We start from the raw sequence: 17,192 nt of genomic DNA on the forward strand, positions 1-17,192 counted from the left end.
GGATTGGAAGTGCGCCTAGCTTGAAGGTCAGCGCAATAGATCTAATAAAGTCCCAGTGTTGGGTCGTAATGCTCCTTTCAAATTCAAATTCAATTCAAGGTTGGTCCGATATTCTAACTTTATAGTATACTGATCTGACAACCCTGGCTGCGTGTCAGTCATTCTCTTCTCTGCCGCTCGCATAAACTGAATGTTGACTTGTGCCGCGTTCCCTGAACGTTGATTCTTATGGACTCACTTTTTTATTATTTTCAAGTTTACTTTTCCAATTTTTGCTATAACATTTAGGGTAATTCAGTCTAAATCGGGTCAATTTCAAAACCCTGTCTCCATATTCAAGCGTAAACCAGTTCAAGCAAGTGCTACCATAATATATACTGGTCAAGAAGAGAACTTCCTGTACACGTTGAGTGCCATTGATGCTAGCTGGTGTGTGTATTCTTTGTGTTGACAATAAAAGAATAGAGAGAATATAAAGGTGAGTTAAGAGTATTTTATACATTTTAAATAATGCTTTACGGTTCCTTTATTATTTGACAACAACTATTGCAGAGAATTTGTGCGATTAACTTTCAATATTAAGTTTAGGCTTTTTAGAAGAGATTATGGCTATTAACGCCTTCGTCGAAACAGTATTCAGTACTACCAACCTCTAGCGCAAAAAAGTTCTAAATTTTGGTTAAATAGGATCAGTAATATCGGGCAAATAGGGTCAACATGTTTCAAATCAGCCCACTCAAATTAAGTATTTATTTTCAATTCTTTGTGACAGATGGTTAAATGTAAGAGGAATTTGTGCGATTAACTTTCAATATTAAGTTTAGGCTTTTTAGAAGAGATTATGGCTATTAACGCCTTCGTCGAAACAGTATTCAGTACTACCAACCTCTAGCGCAAAAAAGTTCTAAATTTTGGTTAAATAGGATCAGTAATATCGGGCAAATAGGGTCAACATGTTTCAAATCAGCCCACTCAAATTAAGTATTTATTTTCAATTCTTTGTGACAGATGGTTAAATGTAAGAGGAAAACGTCAAACTCGTGGACTGAGAACGACGTGCAGAAGGCTATTAAAGCATTTCGCGAGGGAAGAAGCCAACGTCATGCTGCTGAGTTGTTAGGAGTTCCTCATTCATGTCTGCAACGACGTCAATCACTTTAAAAGTAAAGGCCGTCAAACTACGTTTACTCCAGAACAAGAAAATGAACTTGTGTCTAGAATTTTGAAACTGTACGCATGTACGCATGTGGTTTTGGACTACACTGCAACACAGTTCGTTGGTGGAGAAAAGAAAACAGTGTTTGTTTGTGGAAGGTGTAAAGTGTTAAATTAAATCAGTTCAATATTGATTTTAACGTTCCGTGCAGGTATATAGAGGGAAAAATTGTGACCCGATTTGCCCTAAACACTGACCCCATTTATCCTTATACAGAAGGGTAAAAAGGGTCACTGCAATGAAATATTTCAGTTCATGTACAGACAGTTAGTTTAGAGTAAAAAAAGAAACATTTTCGGGGAAGTAGTACTTACATGTGGCTGTAACTAATATGTTATGAGTATAATATATTATGAAATTAACAGTAAAATTAAGGATTTGTTAATTTTTGACCCCATTTATCTTTGGTTACGCTATTATTCTTATTTTCTTGCGGCACAGCGGTTGAAAATGGCTGTTCTAGAGCACCGAAAATTGAGTACGTACATCGGTGTTCCGGCAGATAGTTGTCCGTGCTGTTGGAACAACGCCTTGTAAGCTCATCGTGACACCCGCAACACCACTATTTTTTACTTGTAGAGAAAGGGATGTGAAGTTCAGTGAGGCCAAGCAGGAGAAAGTGTCAGCGTGCGGAGGTAACTTGATGATATCCCACTTCACACGCGGGTCCAAGCGCATGTAAACATACTACCCGTTTGATAAAATTCGATTGATATTATACCAGTCTTTAACTCTAGATCAAGGAAGTCCACATGCAGGAGGGCCCATGTTTTTGAACTATCATTCTCCTGCGCCTTAATCTTTCACTCCAGTAAATGACGTAATGTTGGGCAAATTCTTGCACTGTTTTCTCCTAGTTTGTGGACAGATCAGTGGGGTTCTTATACACGAGCAACTTCTAGCCGCCAAGATCGACTGCAAAAAGTCGTCATTATGGGTTGCTTGTCGCGAGTATGCGGTCGGTAATGTATTTAAATGGAAAACGACGTTTACTTTCACACGAACCCTCAATCCGACTGCAGACCGACTGCTGCTACTGTCAAATATTGTATACGGGCTATTCCATATGAAAGCGATCAGTAAAAAACCTCGCATTTTTTTAATACTCTAGTTTTTTTCCTATTTATACAAGGTGCCGAGGAGAGTGCATTTTCAAAAAAATATACTATCAAACGGTTTTCGTATTGTTGAGCGACAAATTTATCGTATTTTATAAAAACAAGCCTCTTTCAGCGCTCAGAACTCTGGAACCATTTACTGCAGAACATTGAACGGGAGCTCATTTTGAAGCTGACATTTGGTAGATTATGTTAAGAATAATCCTTATTTTTATTGTACACAGAGAGACAGATAATCTGATTTTACTTACTTTTAGGCTTTTTGCCCATTTGTAAAAATGTAAAAAAAAAATATTGAGAAAAAACCTTGCATTATTAAGAGAGATTCGGCATTGTTTGCTTAGTGGCTCGGCAATAAGTTTCGAGGGTATTAAATAAATTATTTTCACACGCCTAGACTTGAACGACGCAGTACCGCATGCACTGGCCGAGAGATGAAGATAAGCGAGTGTTGGGCGTCATTTTACTCCTGTGTTTATGAAAACTTGTGATAAAGCTAGTCCAGCTATGCGCTACTAGACGAAACATTACATGTTTGTGTCCTGGCCTTGGTTGTCTCGGCTAGCTCCCGCCTCACAGTCAGCTGGTTACTTCACGCGCGTACTATTTATTTTCTTTATTTGATATTTTCAATACTTTCTTATCAACGTTGCACCAGTAAAAATATGTTTATTTGTACTTGCAATGCGGAATCTAACCATATATTTTAAAAATATTTTGTCGTGGGCAAAGGCGTCTTAATGAAGAAAAATCTAAATTTCTCCATTTCCATAACAAGTAAGAAAAACTGTTTACATGTCAATATAAACTTTAATTTCTCAGCATCAAAATAAACTATGATTTTGATCATAGGGTGAAAGGGTTTCGGAGCTACAACAGTTTAAAGTTGCTAATTTTATGAAAATACGATACATTTATATATTTTTAATTTAAAAACTATGAAGTTCTGATGCGTCAAACTTTGCACAAAGCATTGTATCACAGTTGTCAACGGACAGAAAAAGTTTCATTGTATTTAAAAATTGCAAGGTCAATTTTCTCTATATTTTGGTCGATTTGAGATGGAATAGCCCATACATTGGATCCAGGTTCCATCCCTGGCGTACCCTAGATTTATAACTAGTGTTGGGCAAGCCCGTGGTGCAGGTAACACAAGGGGGTTCTCCGGAAGCTTCAGTTCCCTTGTGGCATCCCAACAAATTTGCATTATCTCATCTGATCGCGGGCGTAGCGTAGACCAGCCTCCTATGATGCACTCTGGGCAACGACTTTGTTGATAAATTGGCCTACGGAACTGGCTTCATATGGGTCAATGAGTCCACACCTATGGAGTAACAGTCAGCAAGTCTGGCATCGAAACAAGGTGGCCCGGGTTCGAATCCCGGTTGGGGCAAGTTACCTGGTTGAGATTTTTTCCGGGGTTTTCCCTCAACCCAATACGTGCAGATGCTGGGTAACTTTCGGTGCTGGACTCCGGACTTATTTCACCGGCATTATCACCTTCATTTCATTCAAATGCTAAATAACCTGAGATATTAATACAGCGTCGTAAAATAACCCAATAAAATAAAAAAATGGGTCAATTATGAAAAGTCAAGTACCCGCCATTAGTTTAAAAAAAGTTTTCGAAAGAGTGTATTAAGAATAAAACTGTACAAGATGACAGTTATTGGTACTTGTATGAGTACGTCATTTCATAACAGCATTCATTTTATTCACAGTTTTCTGCCCAAGGACAGGTCTTTCACTGCAGATCCATTATTAGTATTATTATTATTATTATTATTATTATTATTATTATTATTATTATTATTATTTGATTTCTTTTTCATTTTTCTACAAGGAAAAAAATGGTGCATGGCTTAATGATACGGATTTACATCAAGTATCACAAATTATTCAGCATTTAGGAAACGTCGGACAATGTGACGTGTCTAAAATTACTGATTTTTGTAGTAGCGGTAAAATATGTTGCAGATGTAGAGTGTATAGCTGCTGGACTAATGTCTTCGGTATGTTGCCATTGGTTGGGAGTATTATTGGGTGTGTGGTGACTCGGGTAGCCTTCCACATCTCCTTGGTTTCTGAGGCTAATTCCTGTCTGGTCTGGTGGCTTGAATCATTCCATCCGTCCGGATTTCTCTATACCAGTATATTTTGAAGTTTTCGTTTTCTAGGACATCCTGTGGTTCATATTTGAAGGGTTCATTGAAAATCAGGAAAAAAAAATATATGAAGGGTTCAGAGCCATAGTGGGCCAAGCGCCATTTATTAAAAACAGAGAAAGCAAGGATTAAAGTTAAGTGAATACCATAGTTTTATGAAGATTGATGTATTACTTGCTATATATATATTTCTATTGAATTATGGTGATAACTTCATTTTAACCCTTGTTTTCTACGATTTTAGTAAATGGCGCTTGGCCCACTATGGTTCTGAACCCTTCATATATGGTCAGTGAAAGTCAGGGAAATTAATTTTTATAGTTAGAAGTCGGGGAAACCTAAGTACTTCAGTTTGCAGAAGTCTTGGAAATCCGTAACTATTTAGTGTTTTGAAAGTGTATCTGTAGAAGTACGTTCGCACTGAGTACGCCTATTTGAGCAGTGTTTTTCTGGGACGTGCTTTAGCTAAAGATCTACTTGATAGTTTTAATTTAAACCATTGCTGTGAGAGAACATTCTTCAGGTTGCATACTCTAGCCCGCCTGTAGATTTCATTTCGCTGACAGGAAGAAACGTTTTCGTAGCACTGCACTACCAGATGACTGGAGAGGATCCCATCGTTTGATATACAGTAGCTTTGATTATTTTTTCACGATGTTAAACATTTAGTGATAATCAAAAGTTTGTACAAACCAAGCTGTTTAAAATGTTTCGGACCAAACAAGATGTGCATTCATGAAATGCAAAGTAACATTTCCCAAAACATCGGTGAACCATTTTTAAGGAAATATCAGTCTTCAATCCCACTTGGTCCATTCTTGTTCTCAGATTTACAACTCCTTGTACGAAATGTGTTGTAGTGATTGTTCAGTCGAGTAAAATGTCTAATACTGTGAATAAGCTTCTTGCTCTAGAATTTTAATTAATATTTCAGGAGAAAAATTCGCTCCGGCGCCGGGGATCGAACCCGGGTCCTTGGTTCTGCATACCAAGTGCTCTGACCACTGAGCTACGCCGAATTCAATCCACAGCACCGGATCGAACCTTCCTCCTACAGTGTTTTTTCCCTTTTTGTGGCCTGACTCCAAGTTGGGCATATACGTTGACGTTTATATTTAAAATAAACTGCCATTATACAAGGAGCGCACTCAACTGAGTGACTAATAGCCGGGATTCCGCAGTAAAAAGGGAAAAAACACTGTAGGAGGAAGGTTCGATCCGGTGCTGTGGATTGAATTCGGCGTAGCTCAGTGGTCAGAGCGCTTGGTACGTAGAACCAAGGACCCGGGTCCGATCCCCGGCGCCGGAGCGAATTTTTCTCCTGAAATATTAGTTGTCACAATAACAGATATTATTCTGTTGGACCAATTAATAACATCTTTAGTAAATTCGTCTAGCTAGCAGTGCATTATTCTGTACAGATTGCTGTGCACTTTACTGCGGAATCCCGGCCATTAGTCACTCAGTTGAGTGCGCTCCTTGTATAATGGCAGTTGACTTGAAATATAAACGTCAACGTGTATGCCCAACTTGGAGTCAGGCCACAAAAAGGGGGAAAAAAACACTGTAGGAGGAAGGTTCGATCCGGTGCTGTGGATTGAATTCGGCGTAGCTCAGTGGTCAGAGCGCTTGGTATGCAGAACAAGGACTCGGGTTCGATCCCCGACGCCGGAGCGAATTTTTCTCCTGAAATATTGTCACAATAACAGATATTATTCTGTTGGCCCAATTAGTAACATCTTCAGTAAATTCGTCTAGAATTTTAGACAAATGACAAATTTTACGTGAACTATAAAATACTGACGTTGGAGTTCAAATATACTTGTCAAAGAAGTTGTTTCAAGCGAAGTCAAGTCAAGTTCAGACAAGAATGATTAATATGTTAGAGAGAAGCCCTTTGAATATACATCTATTTAGGGGTTGTCATTCTAGTGTTATTTTTCATAATACGGAGCAAGGAAAACTAAGGTTTAACTTGCTATTGGAAGCTGTCTATTCCAACAGTACAATTACTGGTAGTATTGCAGACTAGAACAAAAGTGAAATATGGCTTTGATTAATTTGTAATGAAACAAAATCTACTTTAAGAACGAGCTTCAAATCATTCTTTGACGATGAAACCATTTCTAAGAGGTTGGATAATATCTTTTCTTCAGTATTATGTGGTAATCGTCCACAAATCTGTGGCAGGTAGTCGAGTTGAGTCATAATTTTCTCACGGGAATTCAACAGAGAGTGGTTTCTCTGTTATTAAACACCACCTAGTAAAAAAACTTACGTGATGAACAAAGTCTTATTGCACATAGAATAATTGCAAATGCAGTCAGATCTTTGCAGAGCATACAAGAAGTTCATATAATTCATAACATTTCAATGTATGTTAGGGATGCTAAGAAAAGTATGAAGAATATGTTGAAGAATCGAGGGAAAAAAGAGAAAAAGAAGACTGAAGGAAGGAAACTTACTTTTTTAGAAATTTAACGGCTAGAAGAGCAAAGGAAGATCCTAAAACTACAGGGACATCATTTTATTTTTACTAACATTTTTAATATTAACTTGCCTATATCTCTGGATCAACGCCGTTTACTACCCCCTTCCACGACTGGAGTTCGATGATACTGGCGTAATATACAAACAAATCACTTTACTAGTATAGGAGGGAAGAAAAGTAGTTCATCCATTTACGTAAACTAGGAAATATTGCGCTTTTGAGTTTGATCATTTTCATTAGGTTTTTGTTTAATCAAAATACAGTACAGTATTAACAATGAGTGTTTTTACTCTCGAACTGAGCCGTCCATGCGGACGTATTCATTATGCACTGTCTACAGCACATTAGCGTACAATATAGAGAATGAAGTTAAATTGAAAAATAGTCATAATATGAATATTTAAACACATTTTTAAAAATGGTGGCCGTTCATTTCGATACAGGCTTCAGTTCTAATGTGCATATTATCGCACTATAGACTATTGTACCTAATCCCAATTACCAGTTTCATTCTTCGTACTGGTAACTCATGTTGAAATAATTATGTACCTACTCCATAAAAGAGTACCTTACGTACTGTAAATTCAATCTTCACTTCTGCCCGATCCGAAAAGATAAAATTACTCAGACATACTATCTATGTCCGTCCAAGTGGTTATGTCGTAGGGTCGTAGAAAGGAAGGAAATCACGTGACAGTTAATTACTTAACGAGGCCCTTTTATTTAAGTTATTTTAAACAGTTGTATAATATTACGTGGACGTCCAATTCCTAACAGAAATTAATGTTCTCAGAAAAGAGCTAAGACAGCCCAGCCACTAGCTGGCGAATAAAAGATGGTGGGGGAAACCGGGATGCGACGTAGGCAAATGGACGACAGTACCTGTGCGAAAATGATTCAATATTGAAAGCTCTTTCGTCACTGGAAAACGCGAACATATTTTTGGAACGTACTGTTTACTATGACTGTAAGGCTACTATGACTGTATATGCGGTCTTGGATCTGTGTGGAGGACGGTTGAACTTCATTAGTAGAAGGGGTGGGAGTGAAGTACATTAAAAAACTCAGGTACAATAAAAATTGAAGTAAAAATAAAATGAAGTCCCTGTACAAGTGCTAAAGAAGCAAAAGGAAATCAAACGAAAATTCGAATGCAGGGAAAGAAAAAGTCGCATTGACTGGCCACGATACTAGTCTGAAGAAAAATAGCCTATAATTTTAGTATACCAATTATGTTTTATTGTGTAAAGTTTTGAGCTTACCTAATCGCCAAAAGGGATCAACTTGTTAGAAGTAATTATAGACTGAATAGTTTAGTTTTGTATGTGTTTTGTTATATTTCAAATAATGTTTTTATGATTATATGTTTATTAGTCTACATGAGCTGAATGTTTAGTTGTGAGATACAGTAATTTCGTGAACAGAAGAAAAAATTACCCTGTGAGACCTAGGATATGCCAGAGTGTTGCTTATCTTGCTATCTAAAGTGGAAGGAAAGGGAAAGTTGTAGTATCTTGCAATGTAACATTCGAAATAAGTTTCTTAAACACCTCGAGATAATCGACGTGTGTGTATAATCGAATACCTTGAACGATTTTAACCGACCGTCTGCTGATATTTGAGACGTTGAGATTTCCTCTACAGTGCCAGTACTGCGAACTGATGCGTAAGCACAAACATGATTACACGAGAAGCGGAAGGATTGACGACTAGACTATGCGTTTTGTAGAGAGCGAATGAAACCTAAGTTACCGGAATTCTTGCCGATTCAGGAGACAGCTTTGTGACGGGTAGCGTGTGGGGCGTTCTCGGGTAATTGTTGCCTTGACACAGTGCGTGAGTTTTTCTCATTAGCTTACATTAAGCGGGGACACAATTCCACTGGTACTTCAAATTGGCAATATCTGCTTGTGAGTTTCGTGAACACTATTGATAAATACGTACTTTTAATCATAGTTACACAGTACAGCAACGCGTTTTCTTCTTAAAACTACCTGCCGAAGAAAATTGAAATTGAAATTATGGTTTATTTAACAACGCTCGCAACTGCAGAGGTTATAATAGCGTCGCCGGTGTGCCGAAATTTTGTCCTGCAGGAGTTCTTTTACATGTCAGTAAATCTACTGACATGAGCCTGTCGCATTTAAACACACTTAAATGCCATCGACCTCGGCCGGGATTGAACCCGCAACCTCGAGCATAGAAGCATAGAAGGCCAGCGCTATACCAACTACGCTACCGAGGGCGACTCTGCCGAAGATGTAGGCCCTACGAGTTGTGTTTACTCAAATTTCGGCGTTGTTTTCCAGAGGCTACACAACCACCGAAACTATGTGTTCATGCATGATTAAAATAAGTGCCAAGAAACAGGTTTCGTTATCGATAGAAAGAATCGTGCTGTAGCAGAGTAGTTATGCGTGTGACTGTGACGTTGAACTGAAGAAAAAGCAACCGTTCTTATCGTAAGAATTGAACATTTCGTAAGGGGTTTAAAATTTCTGAAGTGTCATCCCCAATAGGGCAGTGGTCGTCAGCACTGAAATGGATAAAGGGTAAGGAGTGTATCGGAATATGCACCGTCGTGCAAAAGGGAGAGGTAGAAAGCATACCCGTCAACAGCCACGGACGCACGCCAGTGCATCTCTTATCCGCGGGTAAGAGACGATAGCCCGAGGGTGCACTCTGCTGATGATCGCTGCTATAAGGTGTCGATGGTTTATAAATTGGATCATGTGAACCAATAGAACACGCACGATTTCTCTCGTCGTATATTAGAATCAATGCACGACGGAGTTGGTGATTCAGTGCTTCTCTTTTTCACCTTTTATTGCTCAGATATCAGATAACAAAAGAAATTTGTACAATACCAGAAATAACATTTATTTTGTTATTTAGGTTCACAGTATATTATTTCATTTTTGTTATGCATTGTAAATAGGATTACCACCTTTCAGAAGCGAAGAGTAGGGACAGTGAAGTTCATACAAGTATTGGGGGAAATCTATCATTGTTAGTCCTTTTTCCGTATATGTACGAGTAAATCAGTCTTTCTAATGAAATGCGATTCCTACGTAAGTAATTGAAAAGTATAAAGAAGTATGATTAATTTAAGTAATATTTTCTATATATTATTGTAATTTATGATACTTAATGGAAAAGATCAACTTGAAATAGAAATATAATTAGGCTTAACCTATTCCAATATTTTAGCACTTGAACCTAATACTATTTCAGACACATCTATATGAACCATAGCCGATATTTCAATTTCATCGACAACCTAACCTACAACTTAGTAATGTATTTTAATCAACTTGTGCATTATTCTGTATTGTATAGGCAAGCCTTCACATTTCTAAATAATTTTGTTGTACAGTATCTTAATGTTTTTGCTACTGCTGTTACGGGAATATCGTTGCTGGCGTGATAAGAATTGTATTGTTGAAAAACTTGTAGAAATGTGTGTGGATGGAGTGTATGTGATGACGATGACTGTGTGATGACACATGACACAGATTTTTTTTACTCGTTTCGTTTGGTCGACCACAGGTAGTTGATGAAGTTGTGGTAGATGCCACTAGTAGTGAGAGCGAGCTTTCTACATCAGTCTGTGTTCGGTGCGCACTTACGATCCTACGACAATAGTAACCGGTACAACGTTGCCAACCGTAGCATACTTATGAGTATGACACGCGTAGTAGAATCCATATCTCCTAGCTTGTAGCATAATGCTAAAATACTGAATAATTTTGTTGCAGAATCGCCTGTGTGCTAGAGCCTGTAACGTGGGATATTTCACTCCAAAATATTTTTAAAACTTCAATGCCAACAATGGGAAATTGAGTTCTTATCGTTCTTGGTATGCCGTTACTGTATAACACTTGAAATAATGCTATTGTACTCCGCTGTAAGTTATTTCAGTCCCACCAGAGCACTGGCTCTTACAATAAAGATTTTGTTAGAAACACGTCGGAAAATTAAAGTCGACAAAGTTATTTTAGCCTAACTCCGGCAAAGCAATGCGACTAACAATAATGATTTACGATAGAGTCATAAACTGAATAAGCATTGCTGCCAAATAATTCAGTAGGCCATGTGTTGTAGTTGAAAATTAATGGTTTATCTTGTACTTAGACTGTTTCACACGACCTTATTTTCTCCGTAGTGTCAGAGCTTCGACTTCAATTTAAAAATGGTTATTTAAACCTTCAATCGAGTTTCTAGAGATGGAAGTAGCCAGAATAATGTCAACTGTGCTTGTGCTCCATTGCAACACAGCAAAGTGTCATTTGTGGAATATTTCAATTCTGTTGTTACAAGCAAGAGGGTTATCGAGAGAGCAGAGAGCAGGAAGTGTAATACACTTGCTGTGCTCCAACCACGAGAAAGTCTCCGCCGGATGAGACGAAGGAGGGTAATGCTGTGAATGAATGTTGATGTCATAAGATGTCATAAGGTCACACACGTGGGTACTCTTATCTCTATTGGCTAGCTCTCACAGCACAAACCATAACATTGATACAGACGTATTGATACTACCCTAGTTATAAAATTAGATCACAGTTAATCTCCTGGTCTTTTAATTTCTTCATACAGGAAATAACATATGCAGGAGAGCGCATGGTTTTCAAACTGGCGTTATAACGGTAATATTATTTATCTACTTTGTTCCAATAGATGACGCAATAGTAAGCACATTCCTTTCACGGTTGATCTCCTGGTTGGAGAACAGTATTTGTATAATACAGTCATCTGCCGGTGGTTTAAGCTTTGTTTTTAAGTTCACTTAGTTCCATAGTTCTGACGTGAGTTCGTACAAGAAGTCTGAATTAATTATTGAAATCTGTGTGCAAGCGTACATACATACATACATACATACATAATACATACATAATACATACATACATACATACATACATACATACATACATACATACATACATACATACATACATACATACATACATACATACATACATACATACATACATGGAATTAGGAGTAGGGGAAGGTGTTGTACCTTGGGTCATTCATCATTTCTCTGCCATTTGTGTTTTGAAAAATGAAATATTACAGTCAAGTTACATATTTGTACACAAGAGTCCTCTCACAAAGCTTTGGTGATCTTCAGATACAGTGGTTTGCTTTCTTTGTGAAGAAATTTGTTTTTGATCTCAGAAAGTATTTTCTTTGTAGTGAGTTCTTTAATTTTTTTACGGGGCTGTGTTATAATTCAAGACATTTCCAATAGTAAGGTAAGATCTTTGTTTCTTTCTTGTTCGAATGGTATATTAGGTTATTGTTAGAATATAACCTAATTTTTTAAACATGATGTTCAGTTCGCAATGAGCAGTAGTTGTACCTCGGTCCACTTGGAGCGTTGTACCTTGGGTCGACCCAAGGTACAACATTGAACTGATGATGAGCAGAAGTGTACAAATCATTATAAATTATTAGTTAATTTAATATAGTTTATTGCTCAATATGTTGGAAATATTATATCGTCATACTTTTATTTTTATAGAACCATGCCAAGAAGCATGAATGGAAAAAAGCGGGAAAAAGTAGATGTAGAAGCACTTCGCATGGCTATAAAGGATGTGCTAACAAATGGAACTAAAGTGCGAACTGCTGCCAAAAATTATATTTCGAATACTACGTTGTCTAGGCACTTAAAAAATATGCAGGATTCTAATGAAAATGAGTTTGTGTACAGAGCTAACAATGATGTGAAGAAAGTGTTTACTTTGCCACAAAAGATTGAATTAGTAATTTGAAACAGGCAGCAAGGCTACATTACGGTCTAAATAGAAATGAAGTTCTGAAACTTGCATATCAGTATAGATATGAAAATAATTTGGCTATTCCAGAGAACTGGAAAATCGAGAAAAAAGCTGGCGACATGTGGCTTAGTCATGAGGCTGCCACCTCCCTACCAACAAGGTTAATCTAAGAGACAAACTTCCCAACTACAATTCGCAGTTGATTTCAGTAGTTATGATGTTAAGTAGATCGATTTTGTGTTTGTTATCTGCTTAAAATGCATTATTGCTTGAACATGTTGCAAAGGAATTGTATCTTTAATTTGTTTCCTATTATATTCCAGAAGTTTCGTGATTTTTAGATATGTAGCCTACACTTTGCATTCATATTTATGTTTATCCACAATTTGTATTCTTGTTTCTTTTCTTGTAGGCTAAATTTGTAATGTGACCCAAGGTACAACATCGGGTGACCCAAGGTACAACCTCATGTTGTACCTTGGTCCATTATACTTGTATACATTTAATTGAATATAAAAATTATCAGAGTAATTAAATTCGTAAATAAAGATTACCAATGATATCTCAAAGAGTAGCTTCATCTTATTTTATAATTTGGACAACCTAATAATCATAATATGGTAAAAATAGAAATTAAATGTAAAAATGACCCAAGGTACAACACCTTCCCCTATACTTGTAAATATTTTTAAGGATAATCGGGTATAGTATACTGAACCACATTATGTAAAAATTTCTCAGGACCGTATTCATAGACATTTTTAGCGCGGGCTTTCGGTGGATGATCAGCGTTTTTCGTATTCATAAACCAGTGTTAGTGATAGGATATGATTTGAATTCTGTACTAGTAACCAGTGGATAGCCGGGGCTAGCTTAGTACGCTCGTAGCGCGTGCTGCGAAATGTCTATGAATAGCACCCATAATCTTCAAAGTTATTTTTTAGACATGAAAAAATAACTTGTTTTTAGGTTAGTTAATACTTCGAACGCCTGGCTAGGTACGCAGAGTTGCAAGCTTGTGGAGTTTGTCTATCGTCCAGGCTTACCATGAAGGTCATTGTGGTGCAACAGGTAATCAAATAATTTAACGGTTTTAACGTGTATCAGACACATCGCTTTCACGTTAGAACATATTCAATTAAATTCACTGTTTATTTATTTTGTGCTGTAATGCGTTTGAATTTCGAATATAGCCTACATTTTTATTTCCATAAGTCTTAAGCATGCTAGAATCTCTGATGGAGGTGGCTGATAAGTACAGATACAGAAAACAATTTGGAGCTTCCTTATTGAATGTTTTGCTTACAACACAGTGCGCATGTGCAGTAAACAAGAGCCCCTCTGTATATGCTATTTTTGGACAGTCGTGCGAAATTGTTGCCTACATGCAGATGGTCTCGCATCAAGACTTGCTCCTAATTTTAATTTCGTATATGTACATCTATTAGCAGCTAGTACATCATCTCACTTGATATGTGTCGGAGGAAAAACAATTGTTTCTATACAAGTCTGATTAGTCAGCATTATATGCAATGGAAAAGGAAAAGAACTGACCACCCTACCCCATTGTCTTCTGGCGTAGTTGCCTCATAAGTGATGCCTTGTTGGTGTCACTTGTGGGGTCCAGACCTGTCTTTGGACAGTTGACTAAACAAAAAACAAGCATTGAAGATTGCAATGAAATAAAATTGTATAAAGTAATGTTATCAGAGAGAGAGAGAGAGAGGGAGGGAGAGAGAGAGAGAGAGAGAGAGAGAGAGGTGTGTGACATTTCACTTTTAAACTATGGCGGAAGAATTAAAATAAATTAACATTTAAACATTGTTATTGAAATAAGAGAATCATTCGAAATAATATGTCTCAATTGTTAACAAAAGTTAATATTCCCTTAACTAGTGTAGACTTTTTCTAGAAACATTATCACATTATGAAGGAAACATCATCACTCTGCGGTCAACGATCGTCGATCCGAGGACGAAGAAATAGAAGAGATAGTCTTTGGTACATAGCAACGAACATTGGTCCATTTGGAATTCCACGATTTGGAAATCGTAGCCAGTAGAGCTCCCTTGCCAGGATTGCAGATTCTCTTGCTGTTCCGTACAATAAATTAATATCAGCTAATTCAGCATCAGTGAATCCATTCATTACGTCAAGTAAGCTTCCTGCAAGGTTAATGATAACTCTTAACCGACTTAGTGTATTTATGCTGGAGTACATATTGTGATCGAAAGACGTTCGTATACCCCAGCCGCGGTGAAAATGCGACTCACGAGCACATTGTGGCTGGCAGTGCTTTTCTCTCGCTTCCTACCTACAACCCCCACCCTCTAACTCACTGGAGTCAAACTCCATTCTATTTGTATTTGTCTCGGACCTGCGAGTGGCGTATCGTCGCAATATCTCTCTCGAAACCATGTACCTCTATAAAAAACGAAAGTTTCAAGTAGGATGGGAGGATGCATTCTTTTGCCTACAATATGATGAAAATATTAAATGTATGATTTGTTCACAAATATTACTAGGAAAACGGTTGTATGACATAAAACGGCATTATAAGTTACTACATGTTACTGATGAAACATTAAAAGGTTAAGTGTTGTTGTTATTATTATTATTATTATTATTATTATTATTATTATTATTATTATTATTATCATCATCATCATCATCATCATCATCTCTGTACGTCGATTCTTTTACAGCAGATGTACGAATAATGCGGTTAGATTTTCAATTTAAACTCACAGATTTACAATGTGACGTTAAATGAAAGGTAGATGTAAGGACTTGACAGATATTGAACTTTTCAAATCTTTGGAAAAAAATAAATATTTGAAGCATCGTTCTTTCGCTTGCTCTGTTGAAGCCATGTTCGCTGTAACTTACGTTTGTGAAAAATTATTTTCAACAATGAAAATAGTAAAAATCAAATTTAGATCACGACTGACAGACAAATACCTTCGTGATCAACTACGATTGGCAGTAAGTGACATAATTCCTGATTTTGAAACTTTGTCGCAGAGACATTCTGAAGACAGTTAATTTTAGGTTGTGATAATGTGTCCTATGTTTTCTTGTTCATTTCTTTCTTCGTTACACGTCCTAAATAACCTCCCCTTCGGTTGTCCGCCTCCCTCCATAGGTGCTATGCACGGTGGGTGCAGCTTACACAGTGGCTCGGCGCACCATGGCCTTTTCTTCACGGCTGGTATACCCTAAACTGACAGGCGTTTCATAGTACGATAATTCATGAAATATATGACAGTAAAATACGTGACACATTTATGGGAAAAATATTAGAGCAAGGCAAAAAGTAGATAGGACGTAGTTTTACATCAATTTTCTTAAAGAAATATCAGATTATTTGCACGTATACCCTAACACTGTTTATTTACGTATGTGCTGGTATGTTTCACGAGATTCGCAGCTTTCTCCGCAGTTAGGTAATCTATGCTTAGCTATACACCATTAAAAATTAATAAATACTGTTCAATAAAGATTTCCGTAAGACGATTGCATATTTTAATTATTGAGCAGAGTAGTAGAATATTGCTTCACCGGGTTGGGAGCGCTGAACTAGTAGTATTCTCTTAACTTTAACAGAATATGGAAAACATTATCTGAGGTCTCTACGGAAGTAATTATGTTGGTGCACATCAGATGCGGACATCGGTGGTATGGCAATAGAGGTTGAACCTTCGCGCCAATATCCCGTTAAATTGCGTTGCCTTGTTGAAGAAGGCAGTCTGGCAAAATGACGTCTACGGAAGTGGCGACCAAAGCAGATGTGTACCATTGAATTCCTCTATTGACATTCATTGACGCTTGCTGAACGTAACGGAGATCAAGAAGTGGATGAGGGCATAGAGAGCGGTGTGTGGCGCACTGCAGTCAGGGTTACCACCAGGCAGAAAAAAATTCGTACTCAATTTTTCCCTGTAAAGCTACTAGGTTAACTTCTCTGAGCATATATGACGACTTGTGTTCATGATAGCATTTTTAGACAAATTTCTATGCAAAACCTGGATAGTTATGCATATGTAAATTGGGATGTAGTGAGTTGAACACACCATAGATGAAAAATTACAGGTTAACCAAACACACCATTTGTAACTCTTTGAAACAATCAAGGATATAATGCCATCTTACACTGTACTCGTACTGTAATCATTTCACAATAGTAACTTTTTTTTAGTTATGCAGTTTGATATTTTAAATTTAATTTAGACTTAAAAGAATATCAACAAAATATATCACATCGAACGTCAATATATATATATAAATTGAAAACTTGGTCTTCAACTAAACCTTGAATGATTTTGCTAAGGCAGTTAAGTTCTTTCAAAATATGAATATTTTGTTTAGATGAATGTTTTAGCTTTTATTTTGTTAGGAGTCCATTCATCATGAGGATTT

The 17,192-nt window shown here is 37.2% G+C and overlaps 1 protein-coding gene and 1 non-coding gene across 4 annotated transcripts in view; one reads left to right on the top strand and one right to left on the bottom strand.

Annotated features, from left to right (window-relative positions):
- Nucleotides 1–17,192, top strand: part of LOC138715458 (A-kinase anchor protein 200-like) — a 420,917-nt gene that overhangs the window by 187,937 nt on the left and 215,788 nt on the right. The window lies entirely within an intron of this gene.
- On the bottom strand, nucleotides 5,446–5,518 carry TRNAC-GCA (transfer RNA cysteine (anticodon GCA)). The gene has a single exon. It is a non-coding gene; the product is annotated as a tRNA-Cys (tRNA).

The sequence above is a fragment of the Periplaneta americana genome, chromosome 15 (genome assembly GCF_040183065.1).
Source record: "Periplaneta americana isolate PAMFEO1 chromosome 15, P.americana_PAMFEO1_priV1, whole genome shotgun sequence".
Taxonomy (NCBI): domain Eukaryota; kingdom Metazoa; phylum Arthropoda; class Insecta; order Blattodea; family Blattidae; genus Periplaneta; species Periplaneta americana.